At 43.4% G+C, this 16,817-nt stretch overlaps 1 protein-coding gene across 1 annotated transcript in view; it reads left to right on the top strand.

Moving 5' to 3' along the window:
- The first annotated feature begins 1,774 nt into the window (after nucleotides 1-1,774).
- Nucleotides 1,775-16,817, top strand: part of HPCAL4 (hippocalcin like 4) — a 103,845-nt gene continuing 88,802 nt past the window's right edge. The window contains exon 1 of the mRNA XM_069757172.1: nucleotides 1,775-2,078. The gene's annotated coding sequence lies outside the window, so the exon portion shown is untranslated. The remainder of the gene's footprint in view (nucleotides 2,079-16,817) is intronic.

Here is a 16,817-nt window from a genome sequence, read left to right on the forward strand (position 1 = left end):
GAGGAAACCCAGTGTTTGGTGATGTCCATGGGTTCCAGACTTAAGGCAGTGATTGCCTCCAAAGGATTTGCAACAAAATATTGAAAATAAAAATATTTTGTTTGGGTTATGTTTATTTGTCCAATTACTTTTGACCTCCTAAAATGTGGAGTGTTTGTAAAGAAATGTGTACAATTCCTCATTTTCTATCAGATATTTTTGTTCAACCCTTCAAATTAAACGTTACAATCTGCACTTGAATTCTGTTGTAGAGGTTTCATTTCAAATCCAATGTGGTGGCATGCAGAGCCCAACTCGCGAAAATTGTGTCACTGTCCAAATATTTCTGGCCCTAACTGTATTGGTTAGTATTGGTAAGTGTGCCGTCCATGCGTGGTCTGCTTTCTACATGGACACTTAGATTGAAAATACGTTCCTGTGAAGAAACCCTCAGCGATCAAACTTACCTATTCAAGTCAATGGATTTATGAAAAACAGACAGCATATTGATGGCACCTAAGTTGAACCCTAGTACTGTCTGTTTTTGAGATACTTCCATCGATTGTTTTCTTTTCTGTGGACACTTGGTCCACAAAAAAGAGCAGAGACAACTGAATAGCCTTATGAAGTATACCTTGTAAACAGGGTAGTACGGTGGCTCAGTGGTTAGCACTGTTGCTTTGCAGCGTTTAGGTCCTGAGTATATCTGTAAGACGTTTGTATGTTCTTCCCATGCTTGCGTTTGTTTTTTCACACACTCCAAAGACTTGCTGATAGGGAATCTAGAATGTGAGCCCCAATGGGGACAATGATCATGGGTATGTACAGTATATAATGGGTATGTGTCCTATCTGTGAAAAACACAGTATGTGAAATATGTAATCTTGAATGAGGCCTCAGTTATCAATAGGGAGGTCAAATTTGGTAATACATTGAAGTCAAGAATAAGCAAATGCATCATCAAGCTGTACGGTGAAAAGTGACTAGAATCAAGCAGCAATTCAGGTAATGATTTGGAAATTGGGAGCTTTCGCAGAAAGCAAATTCTCAATGGCAGCATCTTATTCGTCAGTGTAAAAGCCTGCCAACTGTATCCTAGAAGCCTTGCGTGATTGACAGGTATGGTTTTTTTCTCCAAAAAATTGATTTTTAAAAGCAGATCCAGTTAATGAAATGGAAAATGACCTATGCAGGGGCAATACGCACAAAGAGTACATTAAATCTACGTGCACATTTCCATTCTCCTTCAGATTTCCATTGTTCTTTTACAGCTCTAATAGTGGATTCATGCTGTGCTATTCTATCCAGCTGACAGGTAATATCCGACAGGCTCATGATAAGCCATTGGGATTCATGTTGTTCTGCTACGCATCTGTCATGGTTCTTATAAAAATGGAAGCCATGATCCTAGTATAACCAGAACCTTACACCCAAGAAGTATTTTGAGATCCATATATTTGCATTTTCATACACAGCAATGCTCCATCTTTACGACTTACGTCATAACATCATATGGAAGCTAAGCTTCTTCCCCATAGAGGTCTGTTTCATAAAAAAAAGAGAAATGCTTTTGTTACTGTATACATTGACATTACTTCTCACCACTAGATACATGGAGCTTACACTGGGGTGTGCTGAGCTGCTATATCTGGGTGTATGTGTAAATCATGTATCTCCGTACATGTACCCATGTGAATATCAATTGCATCATTCCATTGGAGCGCTGCACATTTTTCTTACAGATTCTGTTTCCATGGAAACAAGTCAATGTGTGCAGCCTCCTAATACCCTTACTGAACTAAACAGTCATTTGCAAGCCCCTAAGCTACCAATAGCCAAACCTGCCCCTGCAAGTGTAATACTGAGCCACAAAGCCATCACACCTGAATGATTGATAGACCCACCAATGACTGAAGCTAATCTGTGCAAGAGGTGGGACTATGCAAATGAGTGACTGAGAAACATCGTGATCCAGGTTCTGTTTTGTTGCCCCCCAAAAGCAGCTCATCGTGACCATTAGAGAGATCTCAGACACAAGAACCAACAACGAGAGCAGGAGTGTGGGAGAAATTCAAGACAGAAGGTTAGCAATTTGTAAGGTGAGTCCATTTCTACTGAACGCTTTGCATGTGAGTGTTGTATAAGAGAGGGTGTGCACTGTGCCATATGGTTGCTACCTGGGCACAAGAACTCTTAGCAATGGTTTTTATCCACCAGCCTTCATCCGTCACAATGCAGATTATTTTATACATCCGGCGTGTGACTGGTTAACCGCTTCCTTTACAATAGACACATCATCTCAATAATTCTACAGGAATGAGAATTTCCAGAATCAGAAAACGTAATTGTCCCCCCCCCCCCATCAAACAATGGAGCATCTATTCAACCGGTGTGAAAAATACCAACAGGCTAATTTCAGCACAATACTACGCATATTGATCGGAATGATTAAGAAGATGCATTTGTCTCCATTGATGCATAGACATCTTCGAAACAAATAGTGATATTATTTGCTCCACATACATAAACAAACATAAGGCTAGATCCTCCCTTGACATAACCGTGTGGGTTTTCTGTGAATTTCACAGGGGGGGGGTGGGGGTGACAATGCTTTGCGGGGAAAGTGAGGCATATAAACACCCTCAGAATGCACTCTGGGAGCTCTGTGTGTACCAGGCAGCAGTTACCATGGAAACCACCTCAGCACCAGCTCACACTTACACAGGACAGAAGATGGGGGTGATGGAGACTAAGTAGAAGACGGATTGGACCATAAGGAGCTAGTTTATTTGAGCAGTGGCAATCACACAATGGGAGCATGTATCTAACATATGCATGCTCAGAATACAGGAGTAATAATGGCACCGTCCAGAAACATTCTAAAAATGTTACATATGGGGTGGTCTCACTTCTACACAAATGTACTGTTGCCAAATAATAAAATCAGGCATACCCTCCTGCTCTCACCCCGGTTGATTCAGGGCAGGCTGTGACAGGGAGGAATGACATTCTGTTCTTTGGTCATGTGACTGTTAAGGCCTGTGATTGGGTGCAGCAGCTGAAATGGCGTATCACTGGATATGCCACTAATGGCCAATTAGAGGCCTCCGCTGTCCGGTGACCGAAGATCAGGACGTCATAGCCTCCTGTCTCAGTGCAGACCTCCCAAAGCAAACTGCGATACATTTTCAGAGGTTATTTGTCACACATCTCCGCTGACTGTAAATTTGGTGTACGAGCAAGATAACCCTTTTAAAAGAGTTGCCAATGCCTACGTGAAAAAACATATTTGTAGAATGAAAACTTATGCAACATTCCAGTATGTTCAACTTCATTTATCAAAACTTTGTTGCCCATAGCAAGTAATCAGAGCCCAGCTTTCATCTTTATACAGCAGTTTAAGAACGTAAACCTGAGTCTTGATTGGTTGCTTTGGGCAATTAGTTATTAGGTAGCTTTAAAAAAATAATCATATGTTCTTTCCAAGAATGTTATAAGAACATTAAACTGAGTAGAAAAGAGGAAAAAGATTTGCATGACCCTGGTCCGAGTTCCTCGTTGGTACCTAGTCCATCACTGGAATGCTGGCATTTGGCATTTTGAAGGCCCATATGATGTCATAACGCATATCTTGTAGTGACGTGAGACCTAGTGACTAGGCCTCAAACAACTTCATGATGTCACAGAGGCCTTATATAGTTGTGAATCATGTATTCTAACAGGCCATAGCCTCTTAAGCAAATACATGAAGCTGTAGGGCTCTGTTCAGACAAATGTTTTGAGTTACAAAACTCAGAACAAAACGTGTTAGGGGAATGGGTCCATTTTGACGACAGTTCCAAACTGGAGCAGAAGACTATAATAGGGTCTGGATGGATTCTATTTTGTGGCCATTTTTTGACAAGGACAAAAAGTCCTACAAGCTGCGCGTTATGGTCTGTTAAAAAACACAGGCAAAACTACTTGGACCCCATGATAGTCAATAGTTCTTTTCTAATTCAGTTTGTGTTCGTTTTGGAAAGGATCAATTTTCCTAATTAGTTCTGTTTTCCCCATTTTCGTAATCAGTTTTTGGTCCAGCACTGTCATTTTTACAATAGCTGTGCTCCTATGGAGGTGCAAAATAACAGGATTAAAACTGTCAGTGGGCGCATAGCCATATGCGTCAATAATATCTTATTTTCTGCATGTTGCTGTCACTGAGAACATTTGTTACATCCTGGTTTATACCACTATTATTGAATTATTGAATCATATGACCGCTTCAGCCAATCATTGGCTGCAGCAGTTCACCACAGCAGCCAGTACGGTGACGATGTAGAGACTAGTAGGGAAATTGGGCAGTGTTAGGATGGGAGAGGTGGAAGGGTTTAAAGTAAGTATTGATGTTTGTTTTGTTATTTTTACTCCTTTCTGAGTAATTTGTTAAATGTTACACCCCAGACAATCCATTTACAGGTACTGTCCAAGATTTAAAAATCGTTTTACATTTTTTCAATCAGAGCCATTCTTTTCAATAAACTCTGCCTGAAATAGAATAGAAATCTAGATAGGGCATCCATATGATATATTTTTCAAACAAGGCAAATCATTTTTTAAACTGCCTGCTTATTCACACAGATATTCACATAGACTTTTGGGTTCACAAGTATTTGGACAATGACAGTATTTTCCTAATGTAGCATTATATATCAATACAATGGATTTCAAATATTTAGGAATTGTAATAATGTTTTTCATAGTGTTTCTATTCTTGGAAGCTAAAAACTAATAGAACAATTGACTAATAAGTAGACACATGATTAAATCGATTGGCTGCTAATTGAATTTGATTTGACTTTCATGAAATTCACAGGTCCTAGGAATTTGAGCAATTTGCAATTCCATACACATGGATGGTCCCCCCCAAAAAAATCCTGGAGACACTTCACACTTAACTGAAGTTTGCCTCAGGCCGGAGTCACACTAGCGAGGAATACGGACAAGAGCTATGCGAGAAAAAATCGCATAGCACTCGGACCAGTATTAATCTATGGGGCAGCTCACATCACCGTTTTTTTTTCTCTGCCGTATTATATGTGCGAGAGAAAACGCAGCATGCTGCGATTTCACTCGTATATTGGCTGAGACTCGCCAATGCAAGTCAATGGGTGCGAGAAAAAAATCGCACAGCACTCGCACCTTGCGAGTGCTGTCCGATTTTTACGCACTGCTGTCCTTTGAAAAGCCGGCAATTCATATGCAGCTACTGTAAAAATCACATTGACATGTTAGAATAGAATAGATAGAATACATATATACACATAGAATAGGTATATATACTGTATATATATATATATATATATATATATATATGCATGTATATATATATATGTCAGTGACACACATATGTATATGTCTTTTTATTTTGTAGAGAGAAAGATAGAAGATTAGCCGGTAATTCATTTGTCGGCTTCTGTAAAATCAATGCAGGAGCCGACAGGATAGAAGACATGGTTTACATACAGTAAATAGATGTAGAATAGTACAGTGTGTGTGCAAATTAGGGGACATGTATGTAATTAATAAAAGATTATTTTGGGGAGAAAAACTGGCATGGGCTCCCACCCAATATTTCAAACCAGAAAAGGGAAAGCCAGCGACTGGGGGCAGATATTAATAGCCTAGGAAGGGACCATGGTTATTGCCCCCCGGCTAAAAATATCTGCCCCCAGCCACCCCAGAAATGGCACATCTCTAAGATGCGCCAATTCCGGCACTTAGCCTCTCTCTTCCCACTTGCCCTGTACTGGTGGCAAGTGGGGTAATAGTTGTGGGGTTGATGTCACCTTTGTATTGTAAGGTGACATCAATCCGGCTTTGTAACGGAGAGGTGTCAATAAGACACCTATTCATTACTAATCCTATAGTTATTACAGGTTTAAATAAAGACACAGCCAGAATAAATTATTTTAATGAAATAAACATTAAATACAACTTCCCATCTTTATTATTCAGTTAATCCATGCAATGCCCTCATTCTCCTGTAATAAACATAAAATAATAAAGCAACAAAATACCCATACCTGTCTGGCGTTGTGTCCCACGCAGTAATCCATATCTGGGGAAAATACAGATTGCAACTGGGATGGTGGCAATATGTGACTGCCCCAGCTGCAAACTACATCTTAGAGTTGCGCCGTTTCTGAGTAAGCTGAGAGCTGGTGCTTGTAGCCGGGGGAGGGAAGCGGGGGGGCTGAATATTCATGGCCTCTTCCTAGGCTATGAATATCAGCCCGCAGCTGTCTGCATAGCCTTTTCCGGTTATTAATTACTAGATGGTGGCCCGATTCTAACGCATCGGGTATTCTAGAATATGCATGTCCACGTAGTATATTGCCCAGCCATGTAGTATATTGCCCAGCGACGTAGTATATTGCCCAGCGACGTAGTATACAGCACAGAGCCACGTAGTATATTGCCCAGCTACGTAGTATATTGCCCAGTGATGTAGTATATTGCCCAGCCACGTAGTATATTGCACAGCCCACGTAGTATATTGCCCAGTCACGTAGTATATTGCCCAGTCACGTACTCTATTGCCCAGCCACTTAGTATATTGCACAGCCCACGTAGTATATTGCCCAGTCACGAAGTATATTGCACAGCCCACTTAGTATATTGCCTAGTCACGTAGTATATTGCCCAGCCACGTAGTATATTGCCCAGCCACGTAGTATACAGCATAGAGCATATTGCCCAGCCATGTAGTATATTGCCCAGTGACATAGTATACAGCACAGAGCCACGTAGTATATTGCACAGTGACGTAGTATACAGCACAGAGCCACGTAGTATATTGCCCAGCTACGTAGTATGTTGCCCAGCCACGTATGTCACAGGTTAAAAAATAAAAAATAAACATATACTCACCTTCCGATCCGAGAGCCCCTTGTAGTTCTGTGCAGTCCCCTTGTAGTTGGCCGGTTCCATGCCATGTGCTTCATGGCGGCTTGCTCTGTGTACACTTCCTGGCTGTGTGCATAGGGGGGCGGCGCCAGCCACTCTGGATTCTTATTGAGACTGTGTGCACCTCCCTTGGGTGTTCCTGGCCAACAGCCTTGAGCCCTCTGATACTTAAGGCATCCTCACCCATTGGAGGATGCCTGTGCAAACTATTCCCCTCAGTTAGCACTTGCTACTGAGCTGCCAGGTTGTGTGTTTCCTGTCTCAGAGGGCTGCAATCCTGCATCTGTGTTCTGTTGTGAATTCTGTTGTCAAGCTCCCTCCTGTGGTCATGAATGGTACTTCGGCTGGTTCTGTCCATGGGCTTCCTCTGGTGGGTGTGAGTGGGGCTGCGGCTTCTGAGGTTCCTTCCACAGGTGACGAGGTTAATTCGTTAGCTGGCTGCTCTATTTAACTCCACCTAGATCATTGCTCCATGCCACCTGTCAATGTTCCAGTATTGGTCTAGTTCACTCCTGGATCGTTCTTGTGACCTGTCTTCCCAGCAGAAGCTAAGTTCCTGCTTGTTTTTCTCTGGTTTGCTATTTTTCTGTCCAGCTTGCTATTTTGATTGTTGTCTTGCTTGCTGGAAGCTCTGGGACGCAGAGGGAGCGCCTTTGTAGTTTTTTGTGCTAACCGCAAAGCTACCTTTCCTATCCTCAGTCTGTTCAGTAAGTCGGGCCTCACTTTGCTAAATCTATTTCATCTCTGTGTTTGTAATTTTCATCTTTACTCACAGTCATTATATGTGGGGGGCTGCCTTTTCCTTTGGGGAATTTCTCTGAGGCAAGGTAGGCTTTATTTTTCTATCTTTAGGGCTAGCTAGTTCCTTAGGCTGTGTCGAGTTGCATAGGGAGCGTTAGGAGCAATCCACGGCTATTTCTAGTGTGTGTGATAGGATTAGGGATTGCGGTCAGCAGAGTTCCCACGTCTCAGAGCTCGTCCTATATTATCAGTAACTATCAGGTCATTCCGTGTGCTCTTAACCACCAGGTCCATTATTGTCCTGACCACCTGGTCATAACAGTGCATAGGCAGCATCAATAGTAAAAACTTGGTCACACAGGGTTAATAGCGGCGGTAACGAAGTGAGTTACCCGCGGCATAACGCGTTCCGTTACCGCTGGCATTAACCCTGTGTGAGCGGTGACTGCGGGGAGTATGGAGTGGGCACTGACTGCAGGAGAGTAGGGAGGGACTAATCGGACTGTGGCCGTCGCTGATTGGTCACAGCAGCCATGACAGGCAGCTGGCGAGACCAATCAGCGACTTGGATTCCATGACAGACAGAGGCCGCGACCAATGAATATCCGTGACAGACAGAAGGACAGACAGACAGAGAGATGGAAGTGACCCTTAGACAATTTTATAGTAGATAGGGGGACCCGCATCGATTTTAACATGAGCTTTTACATAGAGAGAACTGCTGTATGTAAAAGCTCATGTTAAAATTGCATTGCATACGGATGTCATACGGGTACTAGATGTGAGGAAATCGCATCATTGCATTGCATTCGGATTACACAAGGATGACCATACGGAGAACACTCGTGCGATTCTCAGCCGTCAAAATCAGACCAATTTTTTATATGTTAAGTGTGACTCCAGCCTCAGCCAGAGAGTAGGCTCACATGAAGTCAGGCACTGGCTTCTCCAGTAATCATTGCAGCTATCACAACACATGGTCTTTCGCAGTCAATTAGAGGGGACTAACACAGGCACTATATATAAGATGAGGGAAGAAAAAACAGTGGCCATTTTAGAGTTTTACAGCCTAATGATAGGAGGTCAGGGCAAACAGCTTATTGGTAGGGGTAGAAAGTCCTAAATCAGAGTGGGGTGTACTACTGCAGCGCTGAAGAACATAGAAAATGATAGTAGTCTCAGCCTATGAATAAGAATATACAGATTCAAGTGATAGCGGGGTGCCGGACCTGCAGTCAGTATGAATGTGAATTGATTTATCCTTGAAATACTGCAGTACAACACTGTAATAACACCTTCATTTTTTCATTTTTTTCATTCTTGACATACTACAAACAAGGATGCAGTTTAAATTCCCTTAGTCTTAATTTTCCTACTGGAGAAAAATATTGAAAACAAGATTTGTGTGTCTGAGAAATAAGCAATAAGCCACAGGTCATATGTGATATATGTTCTTGAATTATTTTTGTAAAGGTATTTTTTTAAGACAACAAAAAGATCTCAACATTCTAGAAACTTAAATCTCAGAAAGTGTGTGTGTTTTAAGAAATGTTGAATTCTTTTGCACACTTAGGGTACCGTCACACTATAACATTTCGATCGCTACGACGGTACGATTCGTGACGTTCCAGCGATATCGTTACGATATCGCTGTGTCTGACACGCAGCAGCGATCAGGGATCCTGCTGAGAATCGTACGTCGTAGCAGATCGTTTAGAACTTTCTTTCATCGCTGGATCTCCCGCTGTCATCGCTAGATCGGTGTGTGTGACACCGATCTAGCGATCTAGCGATGCGATCCAGCGATGCGTTCGCTTGTAACCAGGGTAAACATCGGGTAACTAAGCGCAGGACCACGCTTAGTTACCCGATGTTTACCCTGGTTACAAGCGTTAAACTAAAAAAAAACAAACAGCACATACTTACATCTGGTGTCCGTCAGGTCCCTTGCCGTCTCTGCTTCCCGCACTGTGACTGCCGGCCGTAAAGTGAAAGCAGAGCACAGCGGCTGTGCTTTCACTTTCACTTTACGGCCGGCAGTCACAATGCGGGAAGCAGACTGCAAGGGACCTGACGGACACCAGAATGTAAGTATGTGCTGTTTGTTTTTTTTTAGTTTAACGCTTGTAACCAGGGTAAACATCGGGTAACTAAGCGCGGTCCTGCGCTTAGTTACCCGATGTTTACCCTGGTTACCCAGGGACCTCGGCATTGGTGGTCGCTGGAGAGCTGTCTGTGTGACAGCTCCCCAGCGACCACACTACGATTTACCTACGATCACGGCCAGGTCATATCGCTGGTCGTGATCGTAGGTAAATCGTATAGTGTGACGGTACCCTTATTGCAATACTCCAATATTACAGTTACTAGTGATCAGTGTCGGACTGGGATGCCAGGGGCCCACCAGTAACATCAACTCCTAGATGCTGACTTTATCTGTACATAGTGAATCAAGTGTATTGTGGCAAGTACTGCTCATATAAGTGGATGGTGGCCCACTCCTGCATGGGGACCCACCGGAGGATTCTCCTGTTCTCCTGTGGGCCAGTCCGAGCCTGCTAGTGTTGATCGAATAGTGAAATATTTGGACTTGGGACAATCGGCCCAAGTAATTTTTAATATCCATGTATTTGTACCGAATAACGAATACATTGCAAGTCAATGGGAAAGCCGAATATTTTTCTGCTGGACCCAACAGACAGGTCTGGGGGCATGGGAAAAAAGCTGAAATTAATGGGAAAGAGCTAAAGCTAAATGGGAACAGCATGGAGAAGATGCCTGCATGCCTTTCTGACTCACATATGGTATAGCGGGGGAAAAAAGTATTTACTGTATTTTTCACTTTATAAGACGCTCCGGATTATAAGACGCACACCACAAATTTTGAGCAGAACAGTAGAACATTTTTTTTTAAATAAAATGTTGGTGCTTCTTATAATCCAAGCGTCTTATTGCTTACCGGGGATGGTAGCTGTTGTGAAGCGGTGTTCCTGGGTCGCTGCTGGAGGAGGCAGGAGTGGAACGTTGCTGCAGGATGCAGGCTGGGAAGAGGGGGTATTCCGATGCGCAGCGTGCCGCTGCTGGTGTCCGATGCTGCCGCTACGCTCTGTCTCCAGTGTTGCCGGGTGTTGCTGTCACCGCGCTCTGTCCCCTGATGCTGCCGGGTGCCGCCACCCTCTGTCCCTGGAGCTGCCGCCATGCTCTGTCCCCTGGTGCATCTTTCGAGATTTCAGTGAAAGATCTCCACCTGTGCATTTGCTGCCTCCCGGTGGCCATTTTCCCAGAAGGAATCCACCACAGGAAAGCATGAATGGAACGGCAGAGCCCCCCACGCAGCATGGGACAGAACGCGGCGGCGGCAAGCATCAGGGGACAGAGCGCAGCGGCAACACCCGGGACAGAGCGTGGTGGCACCCAGCAGCATCGGGGACAGAACGTGGTGACAGCACCCGGCAGCATCGGGGGCAGAGCATGACGGCACCCGGCAGCACTGGGGGACAGAGCGCGGCGGCCGCAAGCATCGGACACCCGCAGCATCAGCACAGATAAGGTATATCTGCATTGTAAGATGCACCTCCATTTTCCCCAAAAAAATGAGGGGAAAAAAGTGCGTCTTACAAAGCGAAAAATACAGTAGTCAGCGACCAATGGTGCAAGTTCTCCCACTTAAAAAGATGAGAGGCCTGTAATTGACATCATAGGTAGACCACAACCATGAGAGTCAAAATGAGAAAACAAATCCAGAAAATCACCTTCTGATTTGGCAAGATTTATTTTTCAAATTATGGTGGAAAATAAGTATTTGGTCATTAACAAAAGTTCATCTCAATACTTTGATATATATCCTTTGTTGGCAATGACAGAGGTCAAACGTTTTCTGTAAGTCTTCACAAGATTGGCACATACTGTTGGTGGTATGTTGGCCCATTCCTCCATGTAGATCTCTTCTAGAGCAGTGATGTTTTGGGCCTGTCGCTGGGCAACACAGACTTTCAACTTCCTCCAAAGGTTTTCTATGGGGCTGAGATCTGGAGACTGGCTAGGCCACTCCAGGACCTTCAAATGCTTCTTATGAAGCCACTCCTTTGTTGCCCTGGCAGTGTGCTTGGGATCATTATCATGCTGAAAGACCCATCCACGTTTCATCTTCAATGCCCTTGCTGATGGATGGAGGTTTGCACTCAAAATCTCACGATATATGGCCCCATTTATTCTTTCATGTACACAGATCAGTCGTCCTTCTCCCTTTGCAGAGATACAGCCCCAAAGCGTGATGTTGCCACCCCCATGCTGCACAGTAGGTATGATGTTCTTTGGATGCAACTCAGCATTTTGTCTCCTCCAAACACGGCGAGTTTTGTTTCTACCAAACAGTTCTACTTTGGTTTCATCAGACCATATGATATTGTCCCAATACTCTTCTGGATAATTTAAATGCTCTCTAGCAAACTTCAGACAGGCTCGGACATGTACTGGCTTAAGCAGGGGGACACATCTGGCACTGCAGGATCTGAGTCCCTGGCGGCGTAGTATGATACAGATGATAGCCTTTATTACGGTGGTCCCAGCTTTATGCAGGTCATTCCCTAGGTCCCCCGTGTGGTTCTTGGACTTTTGCTCACCGTTCTTGTGATCATTTTGACCTCACGGGGTGAGATCTTGTGTGGAGCCCCAGATCGAGGGAGATTATCAGTGGTCTTGTATGTCTTCCATTTTCTTATTATTGCTCCCACAGTTGATTTCATGACACCAAGCTGCTTGCCTATCAGTCTTCAGTCTTCCCAGCCTGGTGCAGGTCTACAATTTTGTTTGTGTCGTTCGACAGCTCTTTGGTCTTCACCATAGTGGAGTTTGGAGTGTGACTGTTTGAGGTTGTGGACAGGTGTCTTTTATAATGATAACAAGTTCAAACAGGTGCCATTACTAGAGGTAATGAGTAGAGGACAGAGGAGCCTCTTAAAGAAGAAGTTACAGGTCTGTGAGAGCCAGATATCTTGCATGTTTTTAGGTGACCAAGTACTTATTTTCTACCATAATTTGCAAAATAAATCTTGCCAAATCAGACAAGGTGATTTTCTGGATTTGTTTTTCTCATTTTGACTCTCATAGTTGTGGTCTACCTAAGATGTTAATTACAGGCCTTTGTCATCTTTTTAAGTGGGAGAACCTGCACAATTGGTGGCTGACTAAATACTTTTTTCCCCACTCTCTGTGGGAATAATGTTGTCAGACTATTGTGCTGGTTTTATGGATTTCTAAATTGTTTTTTTTTACAGGGGAAAATGCTAAGAAACATTTTTTCCTTCATAATTACTTGTATATAGTGCAAAATAAAAAAAAATTATTAAAAAAAATTATACCTCCCCTTTAGCACATATTCACACTTAGCATTTTGGCTTTAGTTTTTCCTTTTACATTTGTGAGAGCCCTCACTCCTACATTTGGGAGGTCCCTCCCTCATTCAAAATTGTTAGCTAGATAGTGGAATACATATTCACCAGCACTTTACAATGCCAGCTAAAACATGCACATTTGAATTTTGGGCTTCGCCCATGTCCACCGCCATGTCATTATGCGGCCCTCTCTTCACATTTTCAGAGGGCCAGCAGGTGCTGTGAAACCTGAGTTTTGTGAACCCCACAATTCATTTTGGCCACCGGATTCCAATGGAGCCACTGTCATAGCGGGTGAAGCCGCTATAAAGTGAATATGCTCAGTCTGTCAGGTCTGAAACCCATGTCAGAAACATGTACAATTCTCATTTTATTTTGAAACAGCCTCCTCAAGGGAAAGAGACAGGAGTGGCATTGACCAATCAGTACAAGCCTACTCACTTCTTATGGAATCTACCCAACCAGGCAGAATGTATCTTTTGCATGGTTTGGAGCAACAATGAGATCTTTACAGGATATGTCCCAGAGAGTGACGAGGTTTGTGGAGTGTAGTACTCAGGTATTAGGCAGTGCTACACAGCTCAGGTAAAGGCCGTAGTGTGGCAATGACCATGCTCCAATATGTGTAAGGCTGCGGCCTGAATAGGTCTGTGGAGCATATTATCCCAGTCTCTTAAGGTACCGTCACACTCAGCGACGCTGCAGCGATTATAGACAACGAGCCGATCGCTGGAGCGTCGCTGTTTAGGTCGCTGTAGAGACGTCAAACACAGCAACTCCAGAACGATGCAGGAGCGATCCAGTGAGGTAACGGCGACTCACTTATCGTTCTCGCTGGTTGTTATCTCCACGTAAAACGTTGCTGACATCATTGCTTTTGATGTCAAACATGACGATACACGCCGACCTGATGACGAAATTAAAGTTCTGGACTTCTAGCTCCGACCAGCGATGGCACAGCAGGATCCAGATCGCTGTTGCGTGTCAAATACAACGGAGATCGCTATCCAGGATGCTGCAACGTCACGGATCGTTGTCGTTCTCATTGCAAAGTTTCTGAGTGTGACGGTACCTTAAGATCTGATTTAAAGGTACAGAAACTGGCCAATACCTCGCCATCTTTTTTTTATCCAAAATTTAGAAAATTTAAGGGAAGCAACGGTTTAATAAAGAGCCACAAGTCTCATTTATGAGCCTGAAAAAGCCAGGACTGGCCTTTGGCCAGCATCGGACAATATAAAGTGATAATGAATATGTATGTGCTATCTAACCAACAATTTGAGAAGAAACATATTTGCTAACAACGGAAAACTGAACACTGCGCTGGGAACAAAAAGTGAACGTGGTTGCTGAATATTCTAACTGTATGTGCAACTGCTTCCTGGACAGCAGATTGGGAAGGACATAACACAGAGGAAGGGCCAGTGGTTTCACCATCTAACACAGATTTTGTACGCAGGCGTTCCGCCTACCTACTGGGGTGCTGCGTATGTCACCCGTATATGGTGTATGCTAAAAGAGGTATTATGTTGAATTTCCCTTTATAAAGGGATCTGTAGGTAAGAGTTTAGAACTAGCAGCATATATATAGAGCATGTTTCATTACTCATATTATTATTTTAGGTAAGGCTGAAATCTGAAGAAGTGTGTGGAGCATATTAATGCATTGATGTTCCACAATGTCCAAGTGCAGACCCAAAAATCAACATCAGGCTCCTGCATACACACTGAAAGAGACCGTGAGAAGAGCAACACAATAAAAAAAGTGTTATAATAATAGAATATATAGAGATTGAGAGTAGACTTTTGACCGTTGCACAATGTACAAAGGTTTCTAAAAATTACCCAAGGGGTCTGTATCATATACACTGAAAGAGACCGTGATGGGAACCTCACAATAAATTTTGTAGTTATTATAATTGTTAGAGATAGGGAATACAAGTTTCACCGTTGCACAATGTACAAAGGCTTCCAAAAATTATCCAAGGAGTCTGTATTTTACACGCTGAAAGAGACAGTGATGGGAACCTCACAATAAATTAGCAGTTATTATAATTGCTAGAGATAGGGACTAGTACAAGTTTGACCATTGAACAATGTACAAAAGTTTAAAAAAATTACCTAAGGGGTCTGTATCATATATGCTGAAAGAGACCGTGACTAGTGATGAGCGAATATACTCGTTACACGAGATTTCCCGAGCACGCTCGGATGTCCTCCGAGTATTTTTTAGTGCTCAGAGATTTTGTTTTCTTTGCCGCAGCTGGATGATTTACAGCTACTAGCCTGCTTGATTACATGTGGGGATTCCCTAGCAACCAGACAACCCCCACATGTACTTATCCTGGCTAATAGCTGTAAATCATTCAGCTGAGGCGATGAAAACTAAATCTCCGAGCACTAAAAAATACTCGGAGGACACCCGAGCATGCTCGGGAAATCTCGACTAATGAGTATATTCGCTCATCACTAACCGTGACGGGAATCTCACAATACATTTTGTAGTTATTATAATTGCTAGAGATAGGAAGTACAAGTTTCACCATTGCACAATGTAGAAAGGTTTCCAAAAATTACCCAATGGTCTGTATCATACACACTGAAAGAGACCGTGATGGGAATCTTACAATAAAATTTGCAGTTATTATAATTGCTAGAGATAGGGAGTACAAGTTTTACCATTGCACAATGTACACAGGTTTCGAAAAATTACCCAAGGGGTCTGTACCACGGGTCAAGAAAGGTGCACAGCCAGTATTTCATGGTGGACAAAATGTCTTTCACGCAATGGGTCTTGGACAAGAACTGTGCCACGTGTGGCAGACTACAAAGAGTCAAACGTTCAGTGTCCCCACCAGGATGAGCACTAACCATCCTCTCCTCCTCACAACGCCTCACCTCCTCCTCCTCTTCAGGCCATCCATGCTGTACAGGCATGAAGCTGGGATTGGGAATCCCCTCTCTAGCGCAGACCAAAAACTTCTGTTCCTCCGCATCCTCCTCCTCCTGTTCCTTGTCATCACCCAATGTGGTCTGACAATATTGTCTGAGGCTGGGCTGTGTGGTATCAGCCAATGTGAAATCTTGCTCCATAGCCACCTGCTTGGCATTCAAAGCTTCCTCTTTGAGATTCTACAGCGAACGTTTTGATAGACAGAGCAGCGGTGTGGTTACGCTGATAATAACGTCATCAGTGCTCTCCATCTTGGTACAGTTCTCAAAGTTTTGAAGAACCTCACATATGTAAGTGATCCACACCCACTCAGGAGTTGTTATGTGTGAGGGCTGAGTGTTATTCTAATCTTCCCTTCATCTCTAAACTCCTCGAATGCCTGGCTACTCCCGTCTTCTCCGCTATCTCTCAGATAACTCTCTTCTCGATCCTCTTCAATCTGGCTTTCCACTCTTTACATTCTACTGAAACTGCCCTCAGTAAAGTCTCTAATGATCTACTAACAGCTAAATCTAATGGTCACTACTCCATGCTAATTCTCTTGGATCTCTCCGCAGCATTTGATACTGTGGATCATCAGCTCCTCCTCACTTTACTACACTCCATTGGCCTCAAGGACACTGTTCTCTCCTGGTTCTCGTCCTATCTCTCTGACTGCTCTTTCACTGTATCTTTCTCTGGTTCCTCTTCCTCTCACCTTCCCCTTACTGTTGAGGTTCCTCAATGATCAGTCCTAGGCCCCCTGCTCTTCTCTTTGTATACTGCCCCTTTTGGAAAAACAATAGATTTGGTTTCCAGTACCA

The sequence above is a fragment of the Ranitomeya imitator genome, chromosome 3 (genome assembly GCF_032444005.1).
Source record: "Ranitomeya imitator isolate aRanImi1 chromosome 3, aRanImi1.pri, whole genome shotgun sequence".
Lineage (NCBI taxonomy): Eukaryota > Metazoa > Chordata > Amphibia > Anura > Dendrobatidae > Ranitomeya > Ranitomeya imitator.